Below are 13,780 nucleotides of genomic sequence, written 5' to 3'. Positions count from 1 at the left end.
AATATATGACTGTAAAAATAAATATATGATAAATAAATTATGGGTACTTTTTAGGTGAGTACAACAACTTTTTTGAATTCAAGATTTACCACCATTTCAAAAAGAAAAATGAAAGAATGTTTTTATTCAAGAACTTAGTGTTTCCCAGGATTGCCTGCTTAAAATGTTTTTCTATAAAACAAATGTGACTCATCACAAAATCCTGTCTCCAAAATGCTCCCTATTATATATTTACAATTTTGTATCTTTTTTTCTTGGTTAAATTTTAGTTGATTTTAGCTATGTTTTGAAGTTTATCTTTTATAACAATGCACCACCATTCTTTATTACACAGAACACACTTTTAAGTAGACAGTGTAAATGTAAAAGGCAAATAACAAATCCAAACTAAATAAATGATATGAAAAATTAGCTAAAGCAAGCTCATCACTGATAAAGTATTTGCTAGTCATTAAAGGGAAAAAATCTTAACTTCACAATGGAACAATCTGGCAGTTACAACCTTAACCCTGATCTTTAAACCTGATAGTTTTGGTTGACTAAAGGAATAATTTAAATGTCACCAAAAATATCAGATAAATTCAAAATATGGGACATTTAACAAGAAAACTGTTCTCAATCTCAACAATCAATGCTATGAAAAAAGGATGAGAGAACAAGTAAGAAACAGGAACTACTGCAGGTTAAAAAAGATATATTACAAAAACAGTAACATGTGAATGCACTACAGGGTACTTAATTTGATTCTACTTCAAACAAGTCAGCTATAAAAGTAATTTTCTAGACAACTGGAAATAGGGACTTAATATTACACAGTCTTAAGGAATTACTGGTTATTTTGTTACATATGATAATGATATTGTGATTGTATAAGAGAACGTCCTTATCTTGTTTTTCTTTTTTAAAAAATAATATAATGGTTTATTTTTACATCATTTTACATCATTACATGCCTTTTTCCATCTCAGTTGTAATCCCCGTGGGCTTCCCATCACCAAATCACCCATGTGCCATCACCATAGTCTAGTGCACTTCCTCCACCCCCCCATTTTTGATACCATTCCCCACTCCACCTCTGTAAAATGTCTCTGGTATATAGTTGTTCATTATTATTATTATTTTCTTCCCAGGTCCTTTACCCTGCTGCTATGAGTGAAACCATCTGGTATTTTTCCTTTTCTTCCTGGCTTATTTCACTAAGCATGATCTTTTCCAGCTCCATCCATGTTGCTGCAAAAGGTATGTGTTTATTTATTTATTTACTTATTTATTTTTGGTTGCTAAGTAATATTCCATTGTGTATATGTACCACATCTTTTAATCAAGTCATCTATTTTTGGGCATTTGGGTTGTCTTTCCAGTTGTAAATAAACATGGGGGTGCAGGTATCTGTTTGAATCAGTGTTTTTGTGTCTTTTGGGTAGATACCTAGGATTGGGATTGCTGGGTCATATGGAAGCTCCATGTTTAGCAGTTTGAGAAACCTCCAGTTTTCCACAGTGGTTGTACTAGTTTGCATTCTCACCAGCAGTGCAGGAGAGTTCCTTTTGAGAATGTCATTTTTTAAAACAATTTATTTACTCATACAGAACTGGGGTATAAGCCAGAGGTACAGGGACGGTGAGAGGCTTCACCAGAGATAGAGTGGGGAGCAGAACAGGCAGACTGACGAAGTACACTGCTGAGGGGAGCAGTGGGCGGGTTAGGAGAGGTCTGCCACACCATGTGTATCACCTCCAGGACAGGGGATAAAACTCGCCCTGAAGCTGCTGCAGCTAGCTTGCAGTGCTGTGTCCTAACCCACTGTGCCACCAGAGAGGGCCCGAGAATGTCCTTATTTTTAAAAGATGCATGCTAAAGTATTTAATGACTTTTTTATTTTAAAAAGATATTACCAAAAATATTATTTACATATATGACAACATACTGAATATAGTTGGTGTGTATAAGGTACTCAATGTCCAATTTCTTGGTGTTTTTTTAGGTATGTTTGAAATTCTTCATAATAAAACAAAAAGAATTTTAAACACAAAACTTTGAGGTATCAGGATACTATGTTGTTTTATTATAGGTTGGAAAAAATTATAAAACCCAGTATTAACTAGTGGTTAACTAAATTTTCTGAGAGTTGGCTAAGTAAATATAGCTAAAAATTAGTATCCTATACCAAACTGAATCATTTTAGGTAATATAAGTAAAAGTCTGGTGGGAAATTTTATGTAATGATATAGCAGTATAATTTAGAATGGCAAACCAAAAATAAAAAACAAACTGATAATCACCCAAATGCCATAAGTAATCAGATTATGTTTTGGAAGTTTTATGTTTGTCTGTAATATTTTAACACATTTTAAAAAATTTCATAAGCACACATGCTCCTGGAGAAAATATGAGCAATGCAAATATGAACAAAGCAGACAGATCTAGAAGAACAACCAAAGCACAGACAAGGAAAAGCACCTGAAAACTACTGATAACTACATTTTGAATGAGTATTCACAATATGACTTACAGTCCTACTGTGGACAAAACGTTGACATTACTATCATTAAATAGACGGTGTGCGCACACACAGTATGTATTCTCCCTTGATTCTTTGTTAGCCAGATGTTTTTAAAAGATATGGAAAAACTGAAAAGGGATAGGGGAAAAAATGAGGTAAATAACAGGATGGAAAAGAGGTGATTTTGAAAGAAAGGTCTAAAAGAAAATTAATATTAATGCTGAAACCACAGAGACTTAAATAGAGAACCCTCCCCCAATTATATATCTCAATACCCACAGATGACTGACCAAGATGCTAATAAAAAGATGCTGTGGCAATATTTTTGTTTATATGAATGGTTATTTCTTCACTATTCTGGTTAAAAGCTATTGGCAAAAGCAAATGAGGGAGGCTGTGTTTTTCTTTAGGGTGTCTACTTGTCCATGATCACCTGATCACAGAATTTCCTTAGAGTTTGAATCAGCTACTTAACAATTCAAAATTCTTCAGTGCCCTTCTGTTCCCACACGCTACCCACTCAACGACATTCAAATGTCCTAGATCAGGAACCAGGACACCAACAAACTACTCTGGTTTCACCTCCCTACCACTTAACACATCAGCAAACCAGACGTTACATTATTTTTCATTTCCTAAATATTCCTTATGCTTTTTTATGTCCACAATCCCTTGCTCTTCTCTCCTTTGTTATTTACTTTGTTATTTATTAAGTGCTAATTTAAAATCTCTTATTATCTCTGTATCATAACAACTATTATGGGTTGATTGGGCCCCCACCCTCACCCCAAATACGTTAAAGCCCTAATCCCCAGTACTACAGAATGTGACCTGATTAGGAAATGAGTCAATGTTAAGATGTGGTCATATTGGAGTAGGATAGGTCCTTAATCCAATATGAAGAGGGAAATTTAGAGACACATTAAAAACAATATCATGTGACAACAGAGATTAGGAGGGATGCACTCAAACCAAGAAATACCATGAGTTGAAGGGCACTATGAAGAAGGAAGGATGGATTGTACCCAAAATCTTAAAGGGTACATGGCCCTACTGCCACCCTAAATTCAGTTTCTAGCTTAAGAACTGTAAGAGAATAAATTTTTGTTGTTTTAAGTCACTAGTTTATGGTAACTTGTTACTGCAACCCTTGAAAAATTAAATACACTACCTTTTCCATGCAGTCTTCCTTGATGGTCCCAATGGAAGTGGCATATCGTTCTCTCTCTCTCGTCAATTTTCACAGCATTTACTATCTCATTTAAAACTTAGGTTTCTCCTCTTTTTAATTTATGTTCATATCCCTTCCTCAGATGAATCAGTCATCAACTGTACACATCTCTCAACATATACTATCATAATCAAATTCCTTTTCATACTTAATTACTATGCTCTTAATGCGCCTGAGTGAGCCATGTTCATATATCCTAGAGTTGAACACAGGCTAAATAAAACTGTTTCTTACTTACATTAGTTATTTAGAATTTACTATGCTAGTTATAGAGACATGTTTCCCATGGATATTGGCATGCATACACACACACACACATATATGTCTATTTACTAAATATTATTTAGGGCCCACTGATCTCTTATTAAATCTAATCAGATGCTGATTTGTCTAAAATCTTACCATTTTTTGGGCAGAAGAGCTAAAAAGATACCTCTCCAAAGAGGAAATGCAAACAGCCAATAGGCATATGAAAAAATGTTCAATATCACTCCTAATCAGGAAAATGCAAATGAAAACCACAATGAGATACCATCTCACTCCAATTGGAATGGCACATATTTAAAAAGCAGGTAACAACAAACGTTGACAAAGATGTGAAGAAAAAGGAACTCTTTTACACTGCTGGTGAGAATGAAAACTGGTCCAACCACTATGGAAAGCTGTTTAGAGGTTTCTCAGACTGCTAAAAATGGAGCTTGCATATGATACAGCAATTCCCAAAGGACACAAAAATAGTGATTCAAAAGGGCACCTGCACCCCTATATTTATTGCAGCACTATTTACAATAGATAAGCTAAGAAAGCACCACAAATACCCAAAAATAGATGACTGGATCAAGAAGAAGTGGTATATATACACAATGAAATATTACTCAGCAATTAAAAAAGATAAAATCATGCCATTTGCAGCAACATGGATGGAACTGAAAGGGACCGTGCTCAGAGAAATAAGCGAGAAAGAAAAAATGCTGATGATTTCACTTTCAGGAGGAATGTAAGGGATCAGGAGAAGGGAACAAGTAATTATAATAAAGTAATAACCAAAATCAACAGGCAACTATAAACCAGATACATTCTGCAGGGGTGGGGGGAGGACAGGATCAAAACAAGGGTGGGAAGAGCACAAGGGGCTATGGTGACTGTGTCTGGGTGACTTGGTGGTGGGAATTCTACTGGGACTACAACCTAGATGAAAAAGAATACATTGTACAAAAATGAAGAATGACATTAAAAATATATATAATTTAAAATTTAACCATTTTTACTGGTAATAAATAGCAGCATCTTTGAATTTCTCCAAGAGTTTTAATTTTTTATGTCTCTATTTTATAGAGGACACAAACTTACTTTCATATAACATTTAAAATTATAGCAAGGTGAGGCTCCCTGATGGCCCAATGGGTTAAACTTTAGCACTATGAAGCTATCCATAGCCACTGCAGCGTGAGTTCGATTCCCAGCCAGGGAGGTGACCCACATGGCACAGGCCTCTCCTGTCTTATCCACTGTTTCTCTCAGCAGTGCATTTCAGTGTATCTGTCCGTTCTGTTCCCCATTCTGTCTCTAGTGAACCCTCTCACACCCTACACCTCTGGCCTTCACCTCAACTCTTATATGTTAAGTAACTTTTTTAAAAAATAAAAGTTATAGCAAGAAACTTCACCTAATGAATACATTCCCTCAATAAAATCACAGATAGGACTCTGACTCACAAATTTAAAACTGTTTCTTCTGTGAGGGACTACTACTGTTTAGCCTTTAGAAAGTGTACATAAATCATACCACACAACTAATATTCAACATATTTAAAATAGTATGGAGTTGGCTAATGGGAACCTTTGTTTTCTGTGTTGGGGGGGTTGCTCTAGTTAATGATAAATACAAATTTGACTACCTATTTAAAGTATTAATACATCTGAATTTGGTGATCATTAACTGTTAGTTTTTTTTCTCAGTTTTATTGAGATATATCTGACATATAACATTGTGTAAGTTTAGGTATACAAGATGTACACTTGTATACATGATGAGCTCAATGACGAAACAATGAAATGATGAACTCAATAGGCTAATTAACACCCATCACATAACTTTATATATATATTTTTTATATCTTTCTTCATTTTGTACATTTTTTCATCTTGGTTGTAATCCCTGCGGACTTCCCACCACCATTTCATCCATGTGCCATCACCATAGTCCCATGCTCTTTCACCCCAGTTTTGATCCTATTCCCTTCTCCTCCCTGTAGAATGTCTCTGGTTTATAGTTGTTAGTTGATGTTCATTTTTACTTTATTACAATTGCTTTTTTTCCCCTCCTGATCCCTTACACTCCTGTGATAAGTGAAACCATCTGGTACTTTTTTCTTTCTGGTTTATTTCACTAAGCATGATCCCTTTCAGCTCCATCCATGTTGCCACAAATGGCATGAGTTTATCTTTTTGATTGCTGAGTAATATTCCATTGTGTATATGTGCCATATCTTCTTGATCCAGTCATCTATTTTGGGGCATTTGGGTTGATTCTATACCTTCCCTATTGTAAAGAGTACAGCAATAAACAGGGATGCAGGTGTCATTCTGAATTTTTGTGTCCTTTGGGTAGATACCTAGGAGTGGAACTGCTGTATCATATGGAAGCTCCATTTTTAGCAGTTTGAGAAATCTCCAAACAGCTTCCCATACTGGTTGGACCATAATTACCTTTTTTTGATAGTGAAAACACTTAAGACCTTAACAATTTTCAAGTGTGTAATACAGTATTGTTAACTTTAATCACCCGGCTAAATATTAGGTTGTCAGAACTTTTTCATATTATAATTGAAAGTTGATACTCTTTTACCAGCATTGTTCCCACCCCTTAAGACCCTGGCTATCACCATTCTACTCTGTTACTAAGAGTTCGTTTTTTTAACTGACATAGTTATTACTATGTCATTAATAATCTAATTGACACAGAATATAAAATGCTTCCCTCACATATTACAGAAGATGTGGTTCTGATTTTTTAGGGCTAGTGTATAAAATGTAGCTTATTGGGAACCTTAGTTGTCATTCTATCTTGCAAGACAGTGGCTATTAAAAAGAAGTCTGAAGTCAAGAGAGCTGATGCTGGTGGCAAGGTTAAGAAAGCCAAAGTCAAAATCCCTAAGAGGAAGCCCCATTACATTGGAAACCCAATCCTGGTGAGAAGAATTGGCAGATATTCCAGGTCTGCCATGTATTCCAGAAGGCCATGTATAAAGGAAGTACTCAGCAGCTAAATCCAGGATTGGGGGGGGGAGGGGAGGGAAGGCTTTTACCATTATGACAAGAATGTGATAAGAATGGTGGTATGAGAGTAGATGAACTTTGCAAAATACCTAGATACTATCCTGCTGAAGATATATCTTGAAAGTTGTTGAGCCACAGGGAAAAAAAAAATTCCAATCACCATGTGAGGAAACTACAAGCCAGCATCAGTCCTGGCACCATGCACCATTCCGATCATTCTAACAGAGGCAAGAGGCTGGTTTTCTTAAAGCGGCTAGGCGGTAGCTTACAACTTATTACTGAACCTCGGGCCCTCAACTGAGTTCACCTGCATAGGACATACCAGAAAGGTGTCATTGCCATCTCATCAAAATTGGTACTGGAGGTATGATGATCCCAAAAGTCTCACTGATCTTACTTATTTCAAGAAAAAGCAGCTGCATAAACTGACACCAGGAAGGCAAGATCTTCAACACAAAGAAGAAGATATACAAGATTACAGAATAGCACAAGGTTGATTAGAAAGCAGTGGACCATAAATTCCACCAAATATGCTGTTTGTTCTCACTAATGGAATTTACCCTCACAAATCGGTGTTTTAAATTTCCTACAACGAATCAAATTAAATGATCCATTTTAATTAAAAATGTGAAGTAAGGCCCTCCCTGGTGGTGCAGCGGGTTAAAGCACAGCACTGAGAATCTAAAGCCGCTTTCGCATGAGTTCAATTCCCACCTGCCCCGGAGGTGACCACATGGTGTGGCAGACCTCTCCTGACCGGCCCGCTGCTCCCCTCAGCAGTGTACTTCGTGGATCTGCCTGTTCTGTTCCCCACTCTGTCTCTGGTGAAGCCTCTCACTGTCCCTGAGCCTCTGGCCTGTACCCCAGTTCTGTATGCACAAATAAATAAATCTTTAAAAAAAAAATGTGAAGTAAAGTGTAGCTTAACAACAAATTCTAGGGCTGCATTACTCCCTCCAATAAACCCATTTACATACACATATATATCATTAGTCATTTATTAATTAATTCATCAAATGATTATTGAGTGTCTAGGCAGCCACCTTGAGTCCTTTTGGGAATAAGGTAAGACAGAGAAAGCTTAAATTTAAAAAATAAATTAACATGTCAGACAATACAACAGGTTGGGGCTGAAGAGAGGCAGAGGCAGCAGACACATACCAGTGCTTAAGAAGCACCCAAGCTAGTGAGGAAAGAGAACGTAAATGAGCTCTGTATCTCATCTGTCCTTTCTCCCCAGGCTGTTTCTATACTTCACAACCAGGGTTACTTTCCTAGGGTACAGCTTTCATATTGTCACCAGGTAGCTAAAAATTTTTGATGATTCCCCACTATTTTGTTAATCAAGCCTAACCTTCCCAAACTGGAAGTGAAAAGTCATCCATGACTGAGTGGTATAGTATGCAGAGGCTAAGAACACAGACTTTTTTTTTTAATTAAACTTTTAAATTTTCTTATATCATTCATTTTTGCACAGGATTTGACTTCTCCCGTCAGGTATAGTCCCAGTAAACCTCCTACCATACCACCTGGGAACTCACTATGGTCCCTTGTGCTCTTCCCTCCCCTGTTTTGATCCCTCTACCTCCTGCCTAGAAATTCTGTCCTTGTATTTTTTGACAACTTTTGACACTGGTTTTGGAATTAGACTTCCTGTCCTAAAAATCTTTCCCTATCATTTGTTAGCTCTATTCCCTTCTTTTTATGTATAAAAGGGATTTAAAAAAAAAAAAGTGGTTACCTCATAAGGTGGTTTTGAAAATTAAATGCAATAACTTATAAAATACCCTAGCACACTACCTACCAAACAGTATACATGCAAAAAAATGTAAGCTACTAAATTATTACATTTGCTGTTGTTCAATCTCCATTTCCAGATTTACCTCCAATGACAACCCTGAAACAATCCTGTCCTCCAGTCAAATGAAAACACCCATCATGCTACATGCATGTATTGACAAAGCCTAGAAAATAGTCTTATCTACAAGTATAAAGATCCTAACCTCTCTTGGTAGTCTCACTCAAAAGCCACCTCTTTCAGGTACCATTTGCTGATATTCTAGCTCCATAAAACATTAAATACACTCTATAGGACACTTAAAACCTGGCAAGAGTCATCTTTGAATCCTGCAAAATGCTCCGATGTACACATTAGGACTCAGTAAATGTTTGACAAATGAATGAATACCTGTATTCCCTCTCTCTCACCCAACTGCTCTCTTGGAAAGTAGATCAACACCACAAGTAAAAATACTTCTTCTATGGTTCCTTTCAAACCCACCAAACTAGTCTCCTTTTTCTATCACCAATGTGGTGATTTCTAATGTCAGACCCAGCACACAGAGGCTTCAATATTTGGTGAACTGCATAAATTTCATCCTTTTTTTCCATTCAATTATCATTTTATTCATTATGGTTGAATATGACACAGCCTTAAAAATAAGAGCTCAGTTTTATTTTCCCACAAACTCATTTATTATCCTAACTTATCACAATATGTCATTTATTGGTTTAGGAGAGAAAGTATTTAAAACCTCAGTAAAGTAAGAACCAGACCAGAATTGCCTCTGCAGGGTAATAAAAATAAATGAGCAAAATAAGAGAGTAATAGGGACTACACAGAACTAGAAAATAATATCCCACCAACTTTTACTGTATTGCTATGAGATAATAAGGGCCTGGTGTTACAGATTTTCCAAGTTTTCAAGATCAGTCAGATATCTGTGTAAAATTTTAAGTGTGAATATTTTGTGTGAGCCAAACAAAGTAAAGTAAGTCTGCAGGTCAAATCTGCCACAGGTTGTGGTTTGCCTCCTCTGTTAAGAGAAATTCTCTGCACAAGAGGAATTTCATGCCAGCCATCCGGCAAAGGCAGCAGACAAAATTAAGCAACAACTTGGAAGCAACTCCTATAACACTCAGCACAACCATTCTGTTTTGACCTGAAACCAAATTATTCTACAACTGCATTGTATATGGAGCCTATATAGTCTGTATACGGTCTGGGAATCAGAAATGAAGAGTGCTAAATAGCAGCTAAAGTTACTGAGTATTTCCTGTTTCACACTATCCTACACATGTTGCAAAAATTATCTTATTTATCTCCACAACAACCCTAATAGATGAATATGACAGTCCTATTTCAGAGGCTAAAGAAACTGAGGTACAAGTCTATGTAACCTTCCAAGGTCACGTTTAACAAAGTAGAAGAGCTGGAATTAAACAGTCTTCACCGAAAAGAGCTCATAATTTGAAAACAGTGCCATTTAGTAAATGTTACTGGAATAACTAATTATACATAGGGATTCCATAGTGATTAGAGTAATCTAAATATCAAAGGCAATAGAAGAGATTCAAAGATAGCATAAATAATTACAAAATCTTAGGAATACAACAATAAACTTGGTTTTGTCAAAATTCAAAACTTTTTTTTTCAAAAGACAACTTAAATAATCAGAATGCATAAAGATATCTTTTGAAAAAGAATCCCAAAAGAAAAATGAAAAAACAAACCCCAGTATTGTATAAGCTATAAAATCTGGGATCTGCCACACAGATCCCAGAACAGTACATGCTGAAGTGATTGGACAATATAAAATATTCGGGGTCCGTGTCATGCTGCAGGTAAACAAAACACGGGGGATTCAGTCATAAGGTCAGAGTCAAGATTGTTATTCTCCATCAAATAGGAATATCCAACGTTCAGACACATAGATCAGAGGTTGGCAAACATCTTTGTAAATAGACAGTAAATATTTTCAGTTTCTTGAGATATATACTATAGTCTGTCACAGCTACATAACTCTGCCACTGGTAGTGACAAAAGCAGCCAAAGATGAAATATAAACGAAAGTGACTAAGTTCCAGTAAAACAGTAGGTGGTGGGCCAAGTTTGATCTATAGGCCACAGTCTGCCCACCCCTGACTTAGAAAGAATAATCCTATTTCTAGGAATATACATTCCAAGTCTCTCCCTTACTTTTATGTCTGCAGACACTCCTTAAGCAAAAACTACACCACACTTGACATCTTTGCAATGATTTCCAAAAATCTATTATTTTACCAAAAACATCTTCCCTTTTATTATATGTAAAGTGTCATCTCACTTTCCTCTCACCCTTTCTGGTAGTCATCAACCCAAACTATAAATCTTAAAAATTCCATTTCTCTTTCACCAATCACAATGTCCATGCCAATACTTGAAAATTCTAACTGTTCAATGCTCATAGCTTCTGCCTTATTTCAGGCCTTCATTTCTTCTCTGTTCTCCAGTATACCCTCCTTCCAAAGAACATTATTTATCTCCTCGAAATTAAATTTCACCATGCTCTCCCTACCTCAAAAACTCCAAACTCCCTAGTAAGGTCCTTCACAACTAGGTCCCAAACATCCTTTCCGGTCTCATCTCTGATCACTTTCACACACATATACTATGCTCTAGTCACATTTAATTACATTTCCTGCAAATGCATTCCTTTATGTGGAAAGTTCTGTTTTTCAACTCTCCACCTGGCAAACTCCCCAACCTTTCAGGACACATCTCAAATGTCATCCCTTCAAAAAACCTTCCCTGTTCCCTAGAGCAGACATGCCCACTTCTGTGCCCTTACAATCTGTGATAACTGTCCTTTGGCATTTACCATCCTGAACTATCACTGCTTTTACCTGTCAGCTTCTCTCATGGAACTGAATAAACTGAAGATATAAAGTAAAAAAAATCCTGCCTTAAAGAACTGTCTATCCCAGAGACCAGCATAATGCTTAGCATGCATCGGATGTCTTACGGGAGAGTAAATGATGAACAGAAGACAAGTTTGGTGACAGGAGTAGAATTTCTTAACCTGGTGTTTATAAATAAGTATTCAAAGAGAATTCAGAGGGTTTCATTAACTTCTAAGTTACCACTTGAAGAAAAGTTACCATTTTCTTCATATATGAATGTAAGCAACAAACATTCCAGTATTAGTACTGTGACTCTGTTTCAGTACAGTAATCATAGGTATTTTTATATCATGCTGTAGTTCTTGTACCTGTTATAATATTATGCTCAAGCATGTCTTTAAACTTATCAGACCCATCACTAAATCTAAACGTTCTGATTGAGAAGTATATCCATATTACTATGTAACAATATGTATATTCTGGTAACAATATTTCAATAAGTAGTTTTCTATGTAATCCAATGTATTTTGTTTGATGCAACTAAAAATATTCTGAAAGGGATCCATAAGCTTCACTTGAAGCTAAAGGGTTACATGGTTCAGTCAATGTTAGGTCTTCTGCATTAGAAAGACCCAGAACAAATGAGTTGTGTTGTTATATATACAGGTGGTACTGGAAATCTTATTGCAATGAATAGCCTAACAACCTTTTTGTTGAAAGTCCTTTCTGATTATGTGGGAGCCTTGGAACTATTATATCATGACTGATTTGCATAGTTTCCCTCAAAACTTTTCCATAGTCCAAATGAAATTTGAATTCTTTCTGCCATAATCAAACTTCAATTAAAATTTGATCATGCGCAAGACACTGGGTCTCTACCATTGTTCACTTGTCTTTTAAGGCTTTTTGTTTCTTTGCTAAAGTACCTAGAAGTGAAACTCTAGAAATCTAGAAATCAAAAGAGTCCTGAGATAATTTCTTTGCACAAATGGTAGTAGATGAGAAAATATCCAAGTGCTGTTACCCTGTATTTTTTGTGTTTTTTTTGTACACCCCCCCCCACATTTTTGTACTGAGAAGCTCATTACAAAAACGACATAATTTAATAATTACTTTGATCTATGCTTCACTTCTTAACATCTCTTCCCCAGCTAGTAAATTCCTCTAAGGCAGTCTGTTGACGAGGGGACAGACCTGATTTCCAATATCCCTCTTTCACTAACTTGTAAGATCTTGAGAAGTCTACTTTACCTAGGTCTTAACTAAAATCACTACATGGCCTGAAATTGTTGCTTCATCTCTAGGCCCTTTCAGTTTTTATATGCATTCCTCTATTTTCACTCGCTTTGAAAAAGCCTTCCTGATGACCTCCCCAGGTGACCCGGGCCTTAAAACAGTAGGCTGCCCCTTCCTGGGAAGACACCTTGGGTCACCGCCCACAAACAGCTCAGCCCCTCCTTTTAAAGACACACAAACTCCCTAAGTTGATGGAGATTCTATTCTTGCCAAGCAGTTCCATTCTCTACACCCCTCTAGCCAACGAGCTCTGGCATCTAAACCTCAGTCCCTCTCTTCTTGGTGAAAGCCTTTCTTTTTTCTATCGCTTTCCCCAATAGGCAATCGAGGCTCCCGGAGGCAAACAAGTCTTCAGTTCTTTGCGAGTTATACGGACTTGCAAGGGCTCTGAGGGCTGCCCCAATCTGACACTCGCATCTGTATCCAAAGCGCAGCATTTCTAATGAACCCCCCTTCCCACTCTACACCCTCAAAGAACTGTGCGGGGCCCTGACAGCCAGAGCTCAGCCCCTAACGCCCTTTGGATACCACCTAGCCTGGGGTCCTGAACAACTCCCAGAGCCCAACCTGGTACCAGGTCCTGCCTCCCAGCCCCATGGACCCCTACCTAGGTTCCGTTTGGATCCAGTGTCCCTTCGTTGCGACCCTGGCAACGACCCCAAGTCCGGTTCCCTCCAGTTCCTAAAGCCCCAGAGCGCCACCCCGAGCAGACCCCTGCCGGCCAAGCACTCCCTCAGCTCCCCAGACCCCGCGACCGGCACCCTCCCCAACCCCAGCTAGCCCCCGCTCCCACCAGCGCCCCCGCCCGCA

General features: G+C 37.4%; 1 pseudogene; it reads left to right on the top strand.

Moving 5' to 3' along the window:
* The first annotated feature begins 3,503 nt into the window (after window positions 1-3,503).
* On the top strand, window positions 3,504-13,750 carry LOC105853939 (annotated as a pseudogene).
* The last annotated feature ends 30 nt before the right edge of the window (window positions 13,751-13,780 follow it).

This window comes from Condylura cristata, unplaced genomic scaffold (genome assembly GCF_000260355.1).
Source record: "Condylura cristata isolate star-nosed mole 26May11 unplaced genomic scaffold, ConCri1.0 scaffold00022, whole genome shotgun sequence".
NCBI lineage: Eukaryota > Metazoa > Chordata > Mammalia > Eulipotyphla > Talpidae > Condylura > Condylura cristata.
Note: the sequence above shows the minus strand (reverse complement) of the source record. Positions and strands in the feature narration are given on the sequence as shown.